This window comes from Balaenoptera physalus (genome assembly GCF_965194825.1).
Source record: "Balaenoptera physalus genome assembly, chromosome: 19".
Classification (NCBI taxonomy): domain Eukaryota; kingdom Metazoa; phylum Chordata; class Mammalia; order Artiodactyla; family Balaenopteridae; genus Balaenoptera; species Balaenoptera physalus.
The window spans coordinates 62,459,038-62,478,912 of NC_138900.1; the positions used below are offsets into that span (position 1 = coordinate 62,459,038).

The following is a 19,875-nucleotide window of genomic DNA, read 5'->3' on the forward strand; positions in this document are numbered from 1 at the left end:
TTATCAGTTATGAGAAACCCTAACCAACTCAAGACTTTAAAGAAAAGTATTTAATGGAAGGAAATTGTGTGGCTCCCAGGTTCATCCAAAGACCTGAATGATGAGGCCTCAGGAAGAACAGAAACTAAGGAAGCTCCAAGAGTTTCAGCAGAGAATAACTCAGAGAGAGTTAAGACAGTGCTTTTAAAACTTTCTGTAGTGAAAGATCAGTTTTTGTTTCACTTTGTTTAATTTCAGTGCTTTATAGACTGATACTTTTGTAAAACAAACAAAAACTGTCAAAATACAATTTTCAGTAAGTTAAAAAATATGACTCTTGGGGCTTCCCTGGTGGCGCAGTGGTTGAGAATCTGCCTGCCAATGCAGGGGACACGGGTTCGAGCCCTGGTCTGGGAGGATCCCACATGACACGGAGCAACTAGGCCCGTGAGCCACAATTACTGAGCCTGTGCGTCTGGAGCCTGTGCTCCGCAACAAGAGAGGCCGCGATAGTGAGAGGCCCGCGCACCGCGATGAAGAGTGGCCCCCGCTTGCCGCAACTAGAGAAAGCCCTCGCACAGAAACGAAGACTCAACGCAGCCAAAAATAAATAAGTAAATAAATAAAAAATAAAAATAAAGGAATTCCTTTAAAAGAAAAAAGTAAAACAAATATCCTTCTTTTTAAAAAAAAAAAATGACTCTTTTAGGAATATAAAGTGCAGACAGGTCCACACTCATCAACTAAAAAGCAAACCAATAAGATAATAAGTGTGACTCAAAGAACATTGGGAGAGCTAAGTATTTGTAGGTGATCTACTAATAAAGAAATTTTAGAATCAGTCTGCTAGCTTATATACAAAGCCAGTTGATATCCTACAAGATATCTTTTCTACTGAATAATATTCATGTTTCTACTATACAGAAACCTACAAATTAACATGTAATTTCACTAAATATGCAACCTTCAATGAGTAGTAAACTATGAGGTGAACAAATTACATTTTCTTAGATAATTAAATAATCCTTGAATGGACTTTATTTTTTATAGTTTTTTTTTAAATTAATTAATTTATTTATCTATTTATGGCTGTGTTGGGTCTTCGTTTCTGTGCGAGGGCTTTCTCTAATTGTGGCAAGCCGGGGCCACTCTTCATCGCAGTGTGTGGGCCTCTCACTGTTGCGGCCTCTTGTTGCGGAGCACAGGCTCCAGACATGCAAGCTCAGTAGTTGTGGCTCACGGGCCCATTTGCTCCGCAGCATGTGGGATCCTCCCAGACCAGGGCTCGAACTCCTGTCCCCTGCATTGGCAGGCAGATTCTCAACCACTGCGCCACCAGGGAAGCCCTGAATGGACTTTTTAAGTAATGCTTACATGTGACTTTGAAATAACATCCCCCGCCACCACACACATTTTTGTCTTACTTTCAAGCCTTAAACAATTTTGCTTAACAATATAATAAACATTTTTAATGTAAGAATGAAAATAAAAAACAAACACAAATGAAATGTAAGCTTTAAAAAACTAGATTGGGGCTTCCCTGGTGGCACAGTGGTTAAGAATCCGCCTGCCAATGCAGGGGCCACAGGTTCGAGCTGTGGTCCAGGAAAATGCCACATGCTGAGGAGCAACTAAGCCCGTGCGCCACAACTACTGAGCCTGTGCTCAAGAGGCTGCGAGCCACAACTACTGAGCCCGTGTGCCACAACTACTGAAGCCCACGTGCCTAGAGCCCGTGCTCCCAACAAGAGAAGACACCGCAATGAGAAGCCCACATGCCACAACGAAGAGTAGCCCCTGCTCGCCACAACTAGAGAAAGCCCATGTGCAGCAACGAAGACCAAAACGCAGCCAAAAAATAAAATAAATTAAAAACTAGATTGAATAGGTTTTCAGTCGTGTGGCCAAACAGCTCATAGTACGACTTCCCAAAATATCACCAGATAACTCATGTTAATAAAGCAAAGATACATTTGTTAAAGCTCTCTTCCATAGGGAACACCACTTTGACAGAACCTTAGCAATGTTTCAGAAGGTGGAAGTCAGAATGGATATTTATGGGGTTTGAGAGGGAGAATCCAGGCTCTTGTGATTTAAGGTAGGAAACTGGCATTGGGTAAGGTTCATGACATGCTAGCAAGGTCTTAAGGTAGGTCTTGAAGTAAGTCCTATAAGTAAGTTTTTTTTTTGACAAATGAGCTATTTGTCCAGGTAGCCGACAGTGCCCTCAGGTAAATTGATCTTCATAAATTTCCTGAAACAAACAGTGAAGTTTTTGTTGTTGTTGTTGTTTCTATTGGTTTAGAGTCTTACCTTTCTTGGGCAAAGGTTTCTGGGAACAAACGATCAGGTTGACACAGGCGGTCTCAGTTCTTGGTCTTAACAGCTAAGCCATGTTGTGTGGGTGGTCTCCGTTCTCAGCATGTGGTAGTTTGTATTTTTTCTAAGTCCGCATTTTCCAAACTTCTGTCTTTGGATTGCTGTTCTACAAAACGGTAATAGGAATGCACCATGAGGAAAAATGGTTTGAAGTTAAATAAGTTTGGGTAATGCTGTTTTTTTGTTTTTGTTTTTGTTTTTTTAACTATAGGACTTCTCAGACCTTTAAAATATGAAAATGCACAGTGAACGTTCCAGAAGGCCTACTGACATAACTCAGAATCTAACCCCTTCCTAGTCTAAAGAGAGCTCACCTTATTTAATCCTCGGTAAACTGTAGAGCTTCACCCACCTCCACCCCATCCATTTTTTTAGAAACTTCCAGTAGCTTCAGCATGTAAAAGTAAGCCACCTTTCCAGTTTCACCTGGGGGCTAGAAAAATCTGAGCCTGCGAGACTCAAACCTTGCCTTTCTTCTTGAGGAGAAGGGAAAGTGCAAATATTTTCTTTTTTATTCTTATTCTGCTGATCTCATAGGAAATAAGACAGAGTAAAACGCTTGGAAACATACTCAACTGTAAAATACAAAGCTCTGAGTAAAGCCAGACTTTCTGAGACTCAGAAAACCTTCCTGTCTTGTTTCTGTGTCCAGCAGCTTTCCCCTGTCTCCTCTCCCAGGCTAAAATGGTCTCAGGGTAGGTGGGAACCTCTCCATGAAATCCTGAGTTAGCTCTACCTAAGGCTTACAGGAAAACATTTGCAATGTAGAAAGCCCTTTTCCCTCTTGGTAAAGCCTGGCTTTCAAGACTTCTGTTTCACTAAAGTCTTTAGGCTGAATATTGAATCTTTCACTCTCTTTGCATTCCTGATTCTACATCCTAATCCTCCCTAAGGCAACAGATGCCTCTGGCAAAAGAAGGGGGAGGTCAACTTGGAAAATCTGAAAAGAAGGGCAAGCAGGTACATTTCCATAAAATGGTCCCTTTTCCTAGAGGCACAAACCCAGGCTGACAAGAAGGTAGGAAGCTGCTCCATAACCACCCAGGAGTTGAGAGCGGAGAGCTTGATTCTGGAACCTCTCCTGTGGGTTGGGGCTTCTGAAAGCTTGCCTACTTGGTCACCGTGTTGTATGGGTCTAGGCAGGTTTGGGTGGAGGTAGAGGGATCAATGCTGGCCACTGGTGGGGAGTTGGAGACAGGGGCAGCCTTTAGGGAATTTATACACCTCTAGGAGGTTATTGGTGAATTGAGCACAAAAAGCCAAAAATTTTTGTCTTTACCACTCTGAAGCACCAAGACTCCGTCTTCAGCATTTATGCCCATATAGGCATCACCTGAGTATCTTGAGATTGAGACATTTAAAAGCAGGTCAGGTCTGATTTTACTGAGCTTTTAAAGAAAGGCACCAAACAGTCTTTGAAATGTTACATGGGCTGCTAACTTCTTTGAGGACACAAAGGTCTCTATTTTCTCAAGTTCCCCCATTTGCTGACACAGGCCCCTCCCACCCTGTAACCGTGACACCAGCTACATGCATGATCTAGACTTTGGTACATTTCTCCTCCCCATAGCCAGCTCCCACCAGCTCCAAACCATTCCAGGGAGAAGATCAAGCGTTGCCTGGAGTTCAGCAGACCTTGCATGTGCTTGTTAGCATGCCAGCCCTGGTCCTCATAGTATCTGTGGCAGGCAAACACGCAGGCTCTGGGGTCCGAATGCTTGGATTTAAATGCCAGCTCTAACCCTAACTCTGCCATCTGGGGGAAGTTACTTAACTTCACTAAGCTTCCATTTCTTCTGAAAGCCAAGCATACCATGAGATGCTTAAAGACAAATTTGAGGCTGACACATAGACACTGCTCAGTAAAGGGTAGTGATTTATAACAATTAATGTAATTTGATGATGGGCTCCCAAACCCCACTTTGAGCTCCATGTGTAAATGATGTATGCTGATAATACATTAGATTTTGTTCAGCCTCTTCCTATCACTCCAAATATCTTCCACTTTGCAATGGGAGTCACTCGCCTATTCAGTGCAATATCCTCTTTCTCTTCCTACCCACAAGATTACCCCGAAAACAGGCTCTTGGCACTGGGCCCTGGTACCTGAGTGGTCCGAATGTTTTTAGTTTATTATTAAAATGTTTGCCATTACATTTACATAGTACCCGGCTGGGTTGATTGCTTCATATATCGACGGTACTAAAGTGGATACTGAATGTTTTGCCTGCCAAGGGCCTTCATCTAGTTCAGCCTGAGCATATATAAAAGTGATTTGAATGGGAGCGTTTGCTCTATTATTTTGGTGATGGATTTAGGGAAATGGAAAGTAGCAAATTGCTTTATTTTTGGACCTTTGCCAGGTCCATCCTGGTTATGGATGATGCTTGGTTGATTGAAGAAGGCCAGCTGCTGCTCTAATAGCCTAAATCAATGACCAACGGTGCCCATTAGCAAGCATGTCATGTGTCCTGTAGTGAAAAGCGTTTTATAATTATGAATTAATAACTTTTCTATTATATATCAATATGATGCTGCATTTTACAACTTGACCAGCCCTGCCATACTAATATTGATATTAAGGTCAACTCCATTTTTATGATATCCTTCAGAAGATTTACAGACAACTCCTGGCTTCAACTGAGGGAGTTCACACTCAAAACCTCAGTTTCCACATCTGTAAAACAGACTGAATAATTCCCATGTCGTGGGGATGTGAAAATTCAATGAGATAAAGTTTGTGAGAGCATTTTTAAGCCTTTAAGCATTTCTCTCTCATGTCCAGTGCCTCTTTAGAAAAGATTTCCCCGTGTTTGTGTTGACTCTTTCAAATGGAATATGTGGTTGCTATTACTGTTTCCACAACAGTTTCAAGTGTTTTGTTGTTGTTTTTCTTTATCAGAGTGAAATGTGTTTGGAAAAGACACATGGCCAAGGTTGACTCGATGACTGGACTTATCCAAGACTTATGTGAAAGCAGTTGGGTCTGTTGAGACTTCAGTCTGCAACTCTGGGCCACCTTGCAGCAGGGCCCAAGCCTGCATTTTGGGTAATGTCATAGGTTGGGGTCTCCAGAAAGCTGACTCAGAGATGTAGATTGGTGTGCAGGAAGTTTATAAGAGAGTGCTTTGGAGGTTGCCACCTGTGGGTGTAGGAATGGGTAGAGAAGAAGCTGGGCTCTCACATGGTCTCACTAAATGCTCAGCCAACCCCCTAGGGAACTCTGAAGCCGGAATGGCCCTTCAGGCTGGTCTTGAGTTGGGGTGAAGGAGCCAGGCCTTTATACCTCAGTGGTGATCTGTCATGGAATGTGGGCCATGAGACAGGACTGTAACCTTAGGGGAGAAGAGAGTCTTCAGCCAAGGCAGTTCCAGGGAGGGCTGACATCTGAAGGCTGTCTCCAAAGGCTGGGAAGATAAATCCTTCAGCCCCGAAGAGGAATCTGACAGGTGTGTTACAGCATCCACTACAGTCAGGAAGAAAACAAAGCCATCTGGTACCCACTGAGATAGTTTCCATTAGTCACTGCTGCCCTTAGAGACAGACACCCACATTTCTAGTGTTGCTACCTGGCACACTGGTGGGAGGGAGAGAGAAGGCTGTCTGACTGCTCCACCTGTGGAACCATAGCTAATCACTTGGTTTGTGCCCCCTGTATCCGCTTCTCTTCCCAGCTCCCACCCCAATGGCACTGCCCTGGATCCACCCCCACCTTCTGTAGTAGTACTTGCTTTTTTTTTTTAAACTATAATTCCATCTAATTTTTATCTTTCGGGTATCCTTGTATTAACTTTCATGTGTGTTTATTTGTGTGTGTGTGTGTGTGTGTGTGTGTGTGTCTTGTTAGGAATCTGTATTGGTATTAATTTAGGTATAAGTGGGTTCTCAGCTCAGTCTACCATCATAAATAAAGTATTATAAAGCAGATGCATTTTAGTGTATAAAAACAGAAATTTTTTTTAAGCAGAAGATGAACATAGGAATTTTAAGGTTTATTTTTAAATGGAATAAAGATAGACTAGAATTTTCTAAAAGAACACAGTAAATAGAATGCTGAAGTCATAAAAATAGTTTTCTTGATCTATCCATACAAACTCTTGAGAATAAAGGCAGAATTCATCAGGGACTTGAAAATGGAAAATAATTCTGGCTCTGATGGAGCATGTTGTTTTAAGGTGTGTTAGGCTGTTTCAGATGATCTTCACACTAGGAAGAGGAGGGGTTGGATGCCTTGGGAAATGTTGACAAAATCTGCCCCCGCTAACACACTCTTCCCCTTGCTAGTTGAGAAAGACTTCTTAAAGGAGAAAAGAAATCTTATTTATTCAATGTCTAATGATGATTGAGTTATAAAGTCACCTACAGACAATTCATGCTCTTCCATAGTTTGCTTTATTTTACCACATTTGGTAGTGTGCTCTATAGATCCAGTTTATATTTAAAACTTTTGGAATTAAAAATATATACTAAAGTTTTTATGTGCAAGTTTGTTACCTGGGGTACAATTTATAATAGGGAAAATTCAGAAACAACTCATGGAAAAGTTATATAAATTCTGGCACATCCATATTATCAAGAATCATGTAGTCATGAAAATAATGTTTCTGAAAAATATTTTAAAATGTGGGAAAATGCTATGATTGAATGTTAAGTAAAAAAAGCAGAATGTAATATAATACATTCATAAAGCCAACTAGATTTTAAATACTTTGTTTTTAAAAAGCCTACTAGGATACTCCCCTGACAATTCATCAACATTAATATTAGGCTTCTTTATAAGATGTTTCTTAGTTAAATTTTTCATATTTTTTGTAGCCTAATGAGTACATGAAGGCTCAGCATATAATTATTTTCTTAACAAAATGTTTGTTTTTGAACGTAAAAGAGAACCAGAATGTATTTCCTATACAAAACTCCAAACCTTGGGGACTTGTTCATTATCCTCTGCATCCTTGAGTCTCTCTTCACCATTGGCATCACCTGTTGGGTGGAGCCCTCTTAGGGAGGCAGCACAGCCAGCCTGACAATGCTGGGTCGATCCAGGATGCTGTGTCACTTACTAATGCTGTGACCCTAGGCAAGTTACATAATTTCTCTCAATCTTGGTTTTCCAGTCTGTAAGATGGGCACACTAATGGTACCTGTGTCCTACTTATCTGGTGAAGATTAAATGAAACAATGCACTAAAGTGCAGAGTACAGTAAGGAGCACAGACTAAACCTCAATAAATGTTTGTTAGTATCGCCATAAGCACTGTTATCATTAACATTATTAGCCATCACTTGATGTGTTTTAAAGACAAGAAATGATTAACTATAGGCAAGAAAAAATAACCAAAAATGCATTTTTAGCCTCTGTACCACTCTACCCCTACATCAGACCTAGGACTAGCTGAGGCACACGGGGATGCAGAGGTATCATTTAGCTACAAACAGAGTCACAGATCTGTAGGTTCCCCCCTCCTTACTCTCTTTTTTCCTGATCCTGCAGGGGTATCGACTCTAAGATGTGTTCTCCTCACGGCCAACTTGGGAGAAGTGGGGGGTCGTTTGCTCCATTTTAAGAAGAGCATTCCACAAAAGAAAATAGCTATAAAACATCAATAGGACAACATTTTCTTAGATGGGTTTCCATATTAAATCTTATCATTATGTAACTTCAGTTTTATCATAATGGTGACTGACATCTTTGAAAACTGGGTTCCAGAATGTCTTCCCAGTCTGTGTAATTTTCTAGATTGACATTCTGGATTGATGTTTTGTCACTTTCTTCACAAAAATAACAACATGTGCATTAAAAAGATGTGGAGGGAATTACCTGGCAGTGCAGTGGTTAGGACTCGGCTCTTTTACTGCTGAGGCCCGGGTTCAATCCCTGTTCGGGGAACTAAGATCCTGCAAGCCTCCTGGTGTGGCCTAAGTAAGTAAGTAAGTAAATAAAACAAAAAGATATTGAAGGCTGGCAAACAGTATGTCAAAATATTAGCAGAGGTTATTTCTGGGTGGTTGGATTACAGGCATCATTTGCTTTCTTCTTTGACTTTCTATTTTTTCTTCCTTCCTTCCTTCCTTTGTTCCTTCATTCCGTTCCTTCCTTTCTTTCATTCATATTTTTAAAATGAGGCTATACTATTTTTATTTTACAAAAAAAGTTACTTAAAAAAGTCCATCTAACAATTAGCTATAGAGTAATACCTTAAGTTCAGCAAACTTGATTTAGAAAAGCCTGAATAGACAGACAGACACACAAACACAAACACACACACCAATTTTTTCTTTTTACATGAGATTCACATTGGAACTTTTAAAAATAAATAGCAGAAATTTCTAGAGCAGGTAAATTATGATTCAGTTTACACTTCTGTTTTCATAAGTTACTGCCATGGTGTGAAGTAAGGTACACAAGTGTTACAAAAATATTAACAACATAATAAGTATTCATCTTTACTAATAGAATATTACACAGGGTAGGCAATGTCCAACTGCTGTGCTGTGGGTCCTCCCAGCCTCCTAGGAGGTGGATAGTAATGCCGTCCTCGTGTGACAAACATGGAGACCAGGCATGAAGAGTCACTTACTTCCTAAGATCACACAGATCAAATCTACGCAATCTGGCTCCAGAGTCTGCACCTCTACCTTCTCTGACCCATGTTTATGCACATAAGGCAGACCTGGCCAGCAGTTTACAGTGGTCACCTCTGCGGGGGGCAGCTGGAGCATCACAAATGTTAACTGTGCTGGAGAGAATAGTGGAGGGAATAGGATGATTTTTATTTTCTGTGGCTTCTTTTCTCCTTCCTCCTGTCTCCTCCCTCTGCCCTCCCTCCCTCTTCCTTCCTTCTCTTTTTCTATCCCTTCCTTGCTTCCCTCCTTTTTCCCTTCCTTCCTTTTTGAAAAAACAAACCTAAAGACATACAAAATCTGGTCTTTAATTTTAAAGAATTTATTTATACTCTTAGTAGGATTTTGATCAAGCGATTTTGTTTTGTGTTCACTCTCTCTGATATGCATAATGCCCGCTCTCCTTCTTGGGATATTAGGAAGAAAAATAATCTTTTGTTTCTTTAAAATGGAACTGTTTAAATGAAGGAAGCATGTATAAGCCTACTGCTTTAACTCAAGTATTCAATAAATCCTAGACGTTGCCTCTAATGTGTAGAGGTCTGAAGAGATCTGTCCTATGAGAGAGTTCACTAATTTCAATTATCTGGATTTTATTATCACCTTCTATGGATTGGCGAGACAGGATTTTGTAGAATGCCATCACCTGAGGCTATGACAATGGGGTTTTACACCATTAAATCCAGAAAGCATAAGAGAAGGGATAAGAAATGAGAGGGCTTAAAAGCTATGCCAGTTTCATTGTGGAAAATGTGACTTACTAAGCAACTATATGAAATAAAAGCAGGGAATGTCCACTCACGGAACATGTGAACTCCTTTCTGTGTTACATGATATTATCATCATCATCATCACCATATACTGCAATTGTATTTAGCAGCAGGAGAAAGAGACAGCTGCACAATAAAGTTCTCAGACTTGAGTGTATGTCAGAATCACCTGGTGGCCTAAGGGGGCTTGTGCAAAATGCAGGTTGCTGGGCTCCATGCCCAGTGGTTCAGACTGAGTATGACTGGGGAACCCAGGGATAGTTTGTCAAACATCTCAGGTGATTCTGATGCAAGTGGTATGAGGACCACTCAGAGACGCTGATACCAAGCCGCTGCTTTGTCACTTGTTAGTCTAGACACTGCATCTTCCCATCACCCTGGGCGTAATATTTAGTCTAAATTTCAGTTCCTCATCTGTATGAGGGGTGCATATAAATCCACACTTTGCTCACAGGGCCTCTGTGAGGATTTAGTAAGAGCATGCCTGGGATGGGGCAGCCTCTACTCTTCATGGTGTTGTCTGTGGAGACCAAAGGGGAGATGTCCATCATGCTGGTCATCTTGGTCCTTGCTCTGTGCCTGGGACAGTGTTGGGCTTAATGAACACAGCATGTTGGTAATGAGCTCACTGCTGGAGCCCAACTGCTTGGGTCCAAATCGTGACTCTTCAGTTTACTGTGTGATCTTGGACAAATTATTTAACCTCCTGGTGCCTCAGTTTCCTCATCTGTAAAATAAGCATAATTATAATATCCACTCCATGGGTTGTGGGGGGAGGTATTTTAAAAAATACTGTAAGTAAAACTTTTAGAACAGTGTCTGGCTAATAGTAAAGTGTCACTTAGGAGTTCAATAAATAAATAAAACCTTGTTGGTTGAATTCATGCATGCACACATGCTAAGCTTCTTTCCTTTTCCCTCTTTCAACATAATGCAGATATCTTCTTCTAGCTGACAGACTTGTAAAGTGGAGACCACTTTCAAGAGCCTCCGGTCCTGGGGGAAGGAAATCTGCAGGTATTAGATGGGTTTGGCAGCCAGCAGAGGCGTGTTGTTGAGACAGGGAGGCTCCCTGGGGTGGGGGTGTCAGCAGAGCGAGCTGGATTCAGCTCTAGTAACTAGGAGAGCTGACAGCTAACAAAATGAGGCTCCCTCAGTCGTCTATGCAGCAGACAAAGCAAGATATTTAGTTAATAGCAGCAACCTGGTGCCTATAATTTTCAAGTCCTTGGAGGCATATTACATGGCCCAGGGTGAGCCAAGGGACGGAGGAGGGAAGTAAGGGAAGTCAGGGGGAATCTATTTTCCATGTCCCTTGTTGTGGTGTTTGACTCACCTAAAGTTAACACACTCATAGAACTTTGCTCAGAAATGTCATTGCTGAAATAAATGCGTTAAATTTAAACTCTGACTGCCCCAACTCATCTGTTATGCAGTGGGACTAGAAACAGCTCAGACTTAAAAGACATCTCCAAGTTTTTCTCAGCCGATGAGACTTAGGCCACTTTGTTTTCTCAGATTGTTCAGCCTTGTCCAATTTTTGGATGAAAGTCCTTTGAATACTTCAGTGGCCATGCTATTTTTCCTCCGATCATCAACTCACAATATAAAGTCTAAGCTGTGAAAAAAAAAAATCCAAGTTCCTTCCCATCCTTATTTTCTAGCCAACTATGGCTTTAGACTAAGGCTGTCTCTTTTAGGGAGAAAATCCCATTTGCACATTTTCTCTTGGTTGGCTGGACTTGCCCACAGATTCTTGGGTGATGTTCAGGAGGCTGCTTTGTGTTTTGGCTGTGTGTTGGAAATTTTCTTCTGGGCCTATATATAGCCGGAGAAGGGGGATGTTGTTCAGCTCTTGCGCAACCTAGAACTAAATCACCTTTTTGCAAGAGATGAATACAAAAACCATAGCATTTTGAGCATTGTTTTTTCTTTGCATTGTAATTTATTTTAATATAAAATATATTTCTGTAGTCTGGTTACAGAAGCAATACATTGTAGGAAATTTGGTTATTACTGAAAAAGCATGAAGAAGGAAATAAAACCATAAAAGAACTACTAAGAAATAACTAGTTTTATGTTTTTTTTCTGACTATTTATCCATCTTTCCACTTAACCATCTGTCCACCATTCTACCTATCCATCTATCCATCTACCCTTCCATCCATCCATCCATTCATCCATCCATCCATCCATCCATCCATCCATCCATCCATCCATCCTTCCTTCCTTATACCCATCCATCCATTCATCAATCCACCCTTATATTTATGCATCTATTCACCTTCCCATCTATCCATCCCTTTGTGCTTCCATTCATCCCAGGAAGAAATAATAGTTCCTTAAGAGTATAGAATAGTGGTTGAGTACAGGCTTTTCAATGACTTGCTTTGTGCATTCATATCCTGCCTGCACCCTGCACTTTCTGTGCAACCTTGGACAAGTTTTTATGGCTTGTATTCCTCCTTTATAAAATGATATTAATAATAGTGTCTACCACATACAATTGCGTCAGAATTTAAATATAAGATGGTTGGCCAAGTGCCTGGCATAACGGAAGTTCTCAATAAATATTAGCTATCCTTGTCATTATTATTACTCTTCCTTATTTGAGTTGCCAAGATTTGATAAGAGAACATATACTTAATACAGTGTCTAGCTATTATAATTATAATTATAAATGCAGTAATAAATAGACACATGTATATTTTGTTTATGTTACTGACATCCATCTGTTTCATAAACTCATGTTAAGTGCTGTTTTAATGGCTGAAAATATTCTATGGTACAAGTATTTGTAACCAAACTATGAAAGTTATTCATTTAGACTTTATTTATATCAAATTTCTGTTGTTATTAATAATGCTGTGATGAACATCCCTATTCATAGTTATTTCCTTACATTAAATTCCTAGAAGTAGAATTGCTGGTTATATGTTGTACATATTTGAAAGCTTACCATGGTGCCCAGCAAAAAGTCTATACCACTTTGCATTTCCATATGGATGTGATTTCCATATGGCCTGATTTTCTACACTCTTGCCAGCCTTATGTGTCTCTGCAAACATTTGCCAATCCAGTAGACAAAACGTAGGATCTCATTGCTATTTTATTACTCGTTTTTATTTAATTACCAGCAAAGTTGAACTTTGCCGTATGTTTTCTGACCATGTTTATTTCTATTTCTTAAAACTGTCAGCTTATAATACTTGTGCATTTTTCTACTGGGGTGTTTGTTCTTTTCTTAATGATTCTGCCAGAGTTTAAAATTTTGACTTTCTAATGGGAAGGTTTTGGAATTTACTCTTTTCCAATTTATGAAAATTGGTCATGGCCTATCTGCAGTATTCTGAACTTTGTCCCTGTGTTTGTTATGATTTTCTGAACTTTACTGTGTCCCTTCAGCCAATACCATATTCAGCCAAGTGCCATTGGACTTGAATTCATTTCTAAGTGCCCGGAAGCTTCTTACCTCCCCACCTTTTAGTGGGTGTCCTTTCATCTCTGTGATGCTTTCCTGGTTGTTCTAAATTTCAAGTTCATTCTGTTCATTGAAGAAAATAGTAGATAACAATAATAGGTAACTACTCCTCTTACCATGCCTTTTATGTGTCTCTTTTTGGTCATGTGCTCCTCTTTCTTTGTACTTCTTTTTAAACCTGTGCTTGTTAGGTCTCTGAACAATGACGTCTGTATAGGTTTCTCACCCCAGCAGTCTCCCTTTAAATATGGTGAAGAACCTACCAAAAGACTTCCCTCTAATATGAGGAGAAATCACTTTAGACAGTGTGCCCAAAGATTCATTTTCTCTAATGGTCTAATGCAGAAATTGGCGAACTTTTCTCTAAAGGGCCAGATTGTATTGGGTTGGCCAAAAAGTTCGTTTGTGTTTTCTTGTAAGATCTTACGGAAAAACCCAAATGAACTTTTTGGTCAACCCAATACATATATTGGCTTTTTGGGCCATGCCATCCATGTTGCAACTACTCAGCTCTGCCCTTGTAGCACAATAGCAGCCGTTGACAATCAGTAATGAACATGCCTGGCTGAGTTCCAATGAAATTTTACTTAGAAAAAGAGGCAGAGGTCCAATTTGGTCCATGGGCATGGTTTGCCAGCTCCTGATCCACAGGCATAGTTTGCCAGCTCCTGATCTAAGTAAGAGAAAAGAATTGTTAAGGGAATGGCATGGGAGGAGAATACATTTTAGCTCGTTGCTATTAACAGGAAAGAGCCTTCAACACTACCATGGCTGTGGGCTTGATTAGGTGGAGAATTCCCTGGAGGATTGCCTTTCTTTCCCCCGCCCCAGACAGTTCAGCTTGGGGAGAAGGCCCTGGGCAGAAAACACCAGGGGAAGTGAAGAAAAGAACGTGATAAGAATGTTCCAAGGGCCTTATTCCAGCGACAGATGGCATCCTCAAGTTAAGGATGACTTAAAACCATGGTGAATCCCCACTCTGGGGGACAAAACATGGGGAGGGGTGTGGGTTCTGGCCCTGAATTGCATTTCCGAACTTCAGCAGTTTCCCTTTAACACATCATTTTTCCAGGAAAGTATAGTTTGAGCTGAAAAGGCTATAAGTCGGGTGTTTTGCTTGCTGATCTTGGTGGGGTTTGCTTGTTTTTGTTTCTGTCTCTTTGGTTAGCCACCTACGGCATTATTTTTCTGAGACCCAAATTCCAAAACTCACCTAACGACCTTTTAGAAAATGACCTGTGTGCTGTGCCAGGCCTGCCTGTCTATAGTCTCCATGGCCTTGTCATAGAAAGCTAAATCAGACTGGTGCCTCCATTGCCTCATTACAGGCTGCCCTCTTCATAGAAAGCTCTGTGAAATCTAGAAGAACAAAGGCAAAAAAGTTTGATCTGGCTGAGGCAGGGACTGCAGGGAAGAAACTGGACTGGGGGCCATGGGACCCACGTGACATCCATCAAATCCCTTCTCTGAATATTTCAGATTCCTGCTCTGTCAAATGAGGGAACTGGGCTGGAAACGGAATGGCTAATAATTGGTAAGCCCATGGCTCTGTCCTCATTGCCTCCAATAGGCATTGCTGCTCCATCACTGTGTTCTTCCTGGTTACCTGGAGAGGAGGCCTTCTCCATTCAGGCCTGCTCTAGCAGACCATTCCCGCCCAGCCTGGGATGGTCTCTGAGTCCCTGCCCGTCACTGAAGTTCTGTGATTCTTACCACATGTGGATCTCAAACACATTCCACTCCTAAATAGGGATTATTAATTGCTTTGGACAGCAGCAGTGCTAAAACATTGTCCATTTAACTACCCCAAAGTGTAGTTAAAGCTCTTGAAATCTAAACTTTGCCAAATGAATAGACCATTGCAATTTGCCTCTGTCTTCCAGGTGCAGTAGTTTTCCATTTTCTGCCTTGTGGTCTGTTACAAAGTGTTTGTCTCAAGAAAGCTGGGGAGGTGGGGGCCAGCCTTCCATTCACCCAAGTCTGTTTATGTTTCATTGCCAGGGTTGTTGTAAAATCCTGTGCCTTTAATAGATTTCCTGAGCTAATAGTTTGCCTTATTTACCTCCCTGGGTTATAATCGTTATTGTGGTTGACCGTTTTGATAAGCTACTTCTGCGAAACATTCTCATATGAATGAGAGTCAGTTTTTAAGTGGTTATTCTCCTTAAACTTATTTTCAATCACCAAAAATAATTCCCACAGAAAATCTTATTTTCTTTTCAAAAAATTCCCTCAAGTATTTAAACGTCATCATTTTTCCAATCCTGAATAATTCTGAATGAGGGTGACTCACTTTCAGTGGAGTGGAGTGGAGGGAAAAATGCAAGTGGGAAACTAGGTGAAGTTGGGACAGATGGGCACCCATTCTGTCTATCATGTACAGACACTAGAGATGTAACTTTGGAATCTCATTAACAGCCAAGACAAAGAGGAAATTTTTTCCAGCTCTTTGGTTCACAGTATCCACAGGATAAAATAATTGCTCAAATGATGCTTCTGTACCTTAATCTTTGGGATTAAGACCTCACCTACACTTCTGCTGTGTGTTCTGACGTAGGAGGTACACAGATAGAGTTGCTTCTGTCTTTGCTATATTTAAATATTGCTTTAGACAAAAAATAATCCCATGTGTCTTTTTTAAAACTGTTCAATCTTAAAGTCTTTTTCCGGATTAATATACACATATCTGAAGGGCCTGACTGATTTAAGGCTTTCTAGTGAGGAGACTATTCACAGAGAGGCACATTCAAGAGAGTGAAGACTTTTCTTGGGGAAGTGGTATGGGCCACAGACCTCCATAGGAAATTTATTTAAAATGTAAATGCATTTGGGATACTGCCTCCCAGTACTTTGCTTTTTGTGTATTTGACCCTCCACAGATTCAATGATATATCTAATTAAACTGGCTCCAAAATACAAACCATTTCCATTTCAATACATTTCCAATAAGTCTCCCAATCTTCCTGATTCCGGAGATACTGACCACTGGATGCTGGTTTCAGGCACAGGGGATCATTTTTCAGAATCTGGATGTAGATGGACAGAGAGAGATCACAGTTAGTGTAGGTAATTAATGACCTGAGAGCCTGGTCCCAAAGAGATGCTCAGGGTAGAAGACCTGACCAAGAGCCATCCAGAGCTGTGATTGTCTGGGATGGGCCTTTGCACAGGATGGGAAGACCCAGCCCCTTCAGTGAGGAGTATGAGTTTGGTCCCATCACCACTTCCAGCCTCAGTTTCCTTGGAAGGCCCAGGACTTAATGACCATTTTAAACCCCTTTCTTTATTGTTCCTTTGCTAGAGTTGGAAATAAATAACTGAGGAGGGCTCTCTGAGGTCAGCTTCTCTAGTACCTCATTGGAATCTGAGGTCTCAGCTGTGGGGTCATCAGTGGATGAAACTGTTCTTTGCAAAGAGTAAAATAAATGGCATTCTTAACATGGAGTTTTCAAGGTATGCTTGTATTGATTGCCCTACTGAGTCTTCATGGAAACTACAAAACTGGCTGATTCAAGGTTCTTATCTCTGGAGGGTAGGCACCTGAAGCCCAGAAAGTTTAAGTGACCATGACATTAAGTCATAGAGGAGGGCTTTTTATAGCTTGTTCTTATTCAATTTTTGTATCTCAGGACTCACTTCCTACTGCCCCCCAGAGTACAGCATCGAGCATGGCTCTCACTAGACCCCATCCCTGTCAGGGGCTCTGGGTGAAATGAGTTCCATGCTGGAACTTATTTGGAATATCTGTATTCTGTGCCTCTCTCTTGGAGGTTCTCAATTTTCTGGATGTCAAAGAGGTCCCCCAAGAAAGAAGCAGGTGTTTTGGAACCCAGCATATCCCATCTTTTTTTTTTTTTTTTAATCTCACACTGCCTTTAGAAGGTAGAGGAATAAAGAACGCACTTTGGAAAATCCTGTTCTAGAGCTGCGGTACCTCTACAAGGCTAAGACTCAGGGACTGTTCTGTATTCATCTTAGGTTCCCCTGCATTTAGTATCGTAGGAACTCAACGCATTGTTGACAATACTAAAGTCCATTGGTCATATGCCTTGGATTGTCTAGAAGATTCCATATGTCAAGTAGATGGCTCCAGCGTCTCTCTACCTGCTCATGCACTTAACAGACACTTGTTATCATTTGGGAATCAGAAAATACCATCTTAGTAGAACCAGGAGAGATCAGTGTTACATAGGATTGTGTGTCGAGGTTGTGAATACCACTGACCATGGTTGAACAGATAATGGGTTACACTTATTCTTATGGTCCTGACCCGAAGAACAGGCCACACTTTAGGTTCCCTTATGATCAAGCAAAATAGCATGCCACTCAAGAATGAGTGATTTAGAAATACCATGGGCTAGCAAGAATGTATGTATGTACACATGTGTGAACGCTTCCTAAAGCTTATCACATCCTTATCGTACAGATGAGGAAAGTAAGGCTCTGAGAGCACTACTGTTGCTCAGTACAGTTTTGACTCCTCGTTCATAACTATCAGCTCAGAGCTCTGTGACCTTGGACAAGTTACTTAACCTTTGTGTGCTTCAGTTTCATCACGTGTGAAATGAGGATGATAATATTTCCTGCTAAGGCTGTCATGAAGATTAAATCAGTTAACACCGTATGATACTTAGAACAGTGGCAAGCACAGAAAGCACTCAATAAGAATTAGCTCTTATTATTTTTATATACATATATATGTATATATATATATATATATATATATATATATATACAGCTTATGGGCAGGCACACCCACGCACCGTGGTCTCACCCACCTTATTCAGCAAAATTTGTTCTGGATGACATTTGACTGTTTCCAAAAATCAACTCCACTTTCCATGAGCAAAGATTTTCCTTCATAAAGCTTATTCAGAGGGGGTGTGTTTTCTCCTCTGAACACAGTTCTTATAGAGGAGACCAAAAATACTTTTGGCAAATAAATATTTTGGCAAATAAGTCTGGCTAGAGTAAGTGAGTCACTAGGTGTCTACTTTGAAGGGAAAAACAGTCATTTCAGTGTACAAATTGTTGTCTCATTACTTTATTACACACCAGAAGGGAGTTTGGGGTGGAACGTCTACGAAGTACAATAGAACCAGTACAAGTTTTTCTGTCATTTAGCACTTAATTAAAAATAACTAGGAAAACAGCTAATTGAAATGCTCAGTGCAACTTTTTTTTTTTTTTTTCATGACACAATATGTTGACTGAGTTTTCCAAATTACTAAAAGCATTCAGGCAGTTCTGGGAATTTGGGCCTAGTAGCCCTTCAGCTCTTTTTATTTAGAGTGTTGGCATTTTGCACTGGTGTCAAATACAATAATTATTTTCCACAGATATTGAATTTAATAGAGTAATTGCTAAACACATTTCCACATTTGGCACTCCAAGACCAAGTTTGTAAAATTTGTGAGCTGTGAATGGTAACTTTATACTGAATACTCTCCTGATAATTGTCTAAGAGATGTGTCCTCAATGATTGAGAGGGGAAAAAATGGAAAGCAGACGACAAAGTCATTGTAATTCCAATCGTGGACAACTGCAATCCCCGAGTTCTGTGTAAATTAGTCATTGTAGATTGAAAACAAACAAACAAGCAAACCCAAACAGATAAACCTCACAATCACTAGAGCCAATTAGATATTCAGAGGAAAAGTCTCGGTTTTTAATATGTTACAAAATCACACAAATACATATGTGTTGCCATCAGCTGTTTTGACAGATGCGCCTTAAAATAGGAGAGATACAAAAATAGATACAGGCAACTTTAATGTGGCCTAAGCAATGGCAAGAAACATTTACAACATAATGAACCTTCACTCCAAAATAAGTGACCGCAAAGTAAACAAAGTTGGAATGTGTACTGAATCAAGTAATGGGTTTCTAATAATTGTAATGTACAAAAGTGATTAATTTATTATTAATTTTGATATGATATTATGATAAATTATGATGAATTTTCTTTGTGGGTAATTGCTATGGATTGAATCTTTGTGTCCCTCCAACACTCATATGTGGAAACCCTAATCCCCAATGTGATTGTATTCGGTTGTGGGGCCTTTGGGAGATAATTAGGTCATGAAGGTGCCACCCCCATGGTGGGATTAGTGCCCTTACAAGAAGAGACACAGAGAAAATGAGGAAGGAGCTGGAAGGCTGGTGTGGGTCTGACCCTGAGTAAAAGAGAGAAGGAAGGAAGAAAGCCTGGGTGGAAGTACAGCAATGCTTTAGGGGAGTCCTTAAGCCCAAACTGCCCATCCAAGGACTCATGGGTCCTCCAGGAATGACACTGCTTTGTGTCCTTGTTGTGTTCAGTAACTGGCGGGGAGCAGCATGTGGAAGCATGGCCGTGGTAAGAAATGTGGCGATCGGGCTTCCCTGGTGGCGCAGCGGTTGAGAATCTGCCTGCCAATGCAGGGGACACGGGTTCGAGCCCTGGTCTGGGAAGATCCCACATGCCGCGGAGCAACTGGGCCCGTGAGCCACAATTACTGAGCCTGCGCGTCTGGAGCCTGTGCTCCGCAACAAGAGAGGCCACGATGGTGAGAGGCCCGCGCACCACGATGAAGAGTGGCCCCTGCTTGCCACAACTAGAGAAAGCCCTCACACAGAAACGAAGACCCAACACAGCCAAAAATGGATA

At 40.9% G+C, this 19,875-nt stretch overlaps 1 protein-coding gene across 2 annotated transcripts in view; it reads left to right on the top strand.

Annotated features, from left to right (window-relative positions):
• The window catches only part of CDH13 (cadherin 13), a 1,030,526-nt gene that overhangs the window by 232,068 nt on the left and 778,583 nt on the right, over positions 1 to 19,875 (top strand). The window lies entirely within an intron of this gene.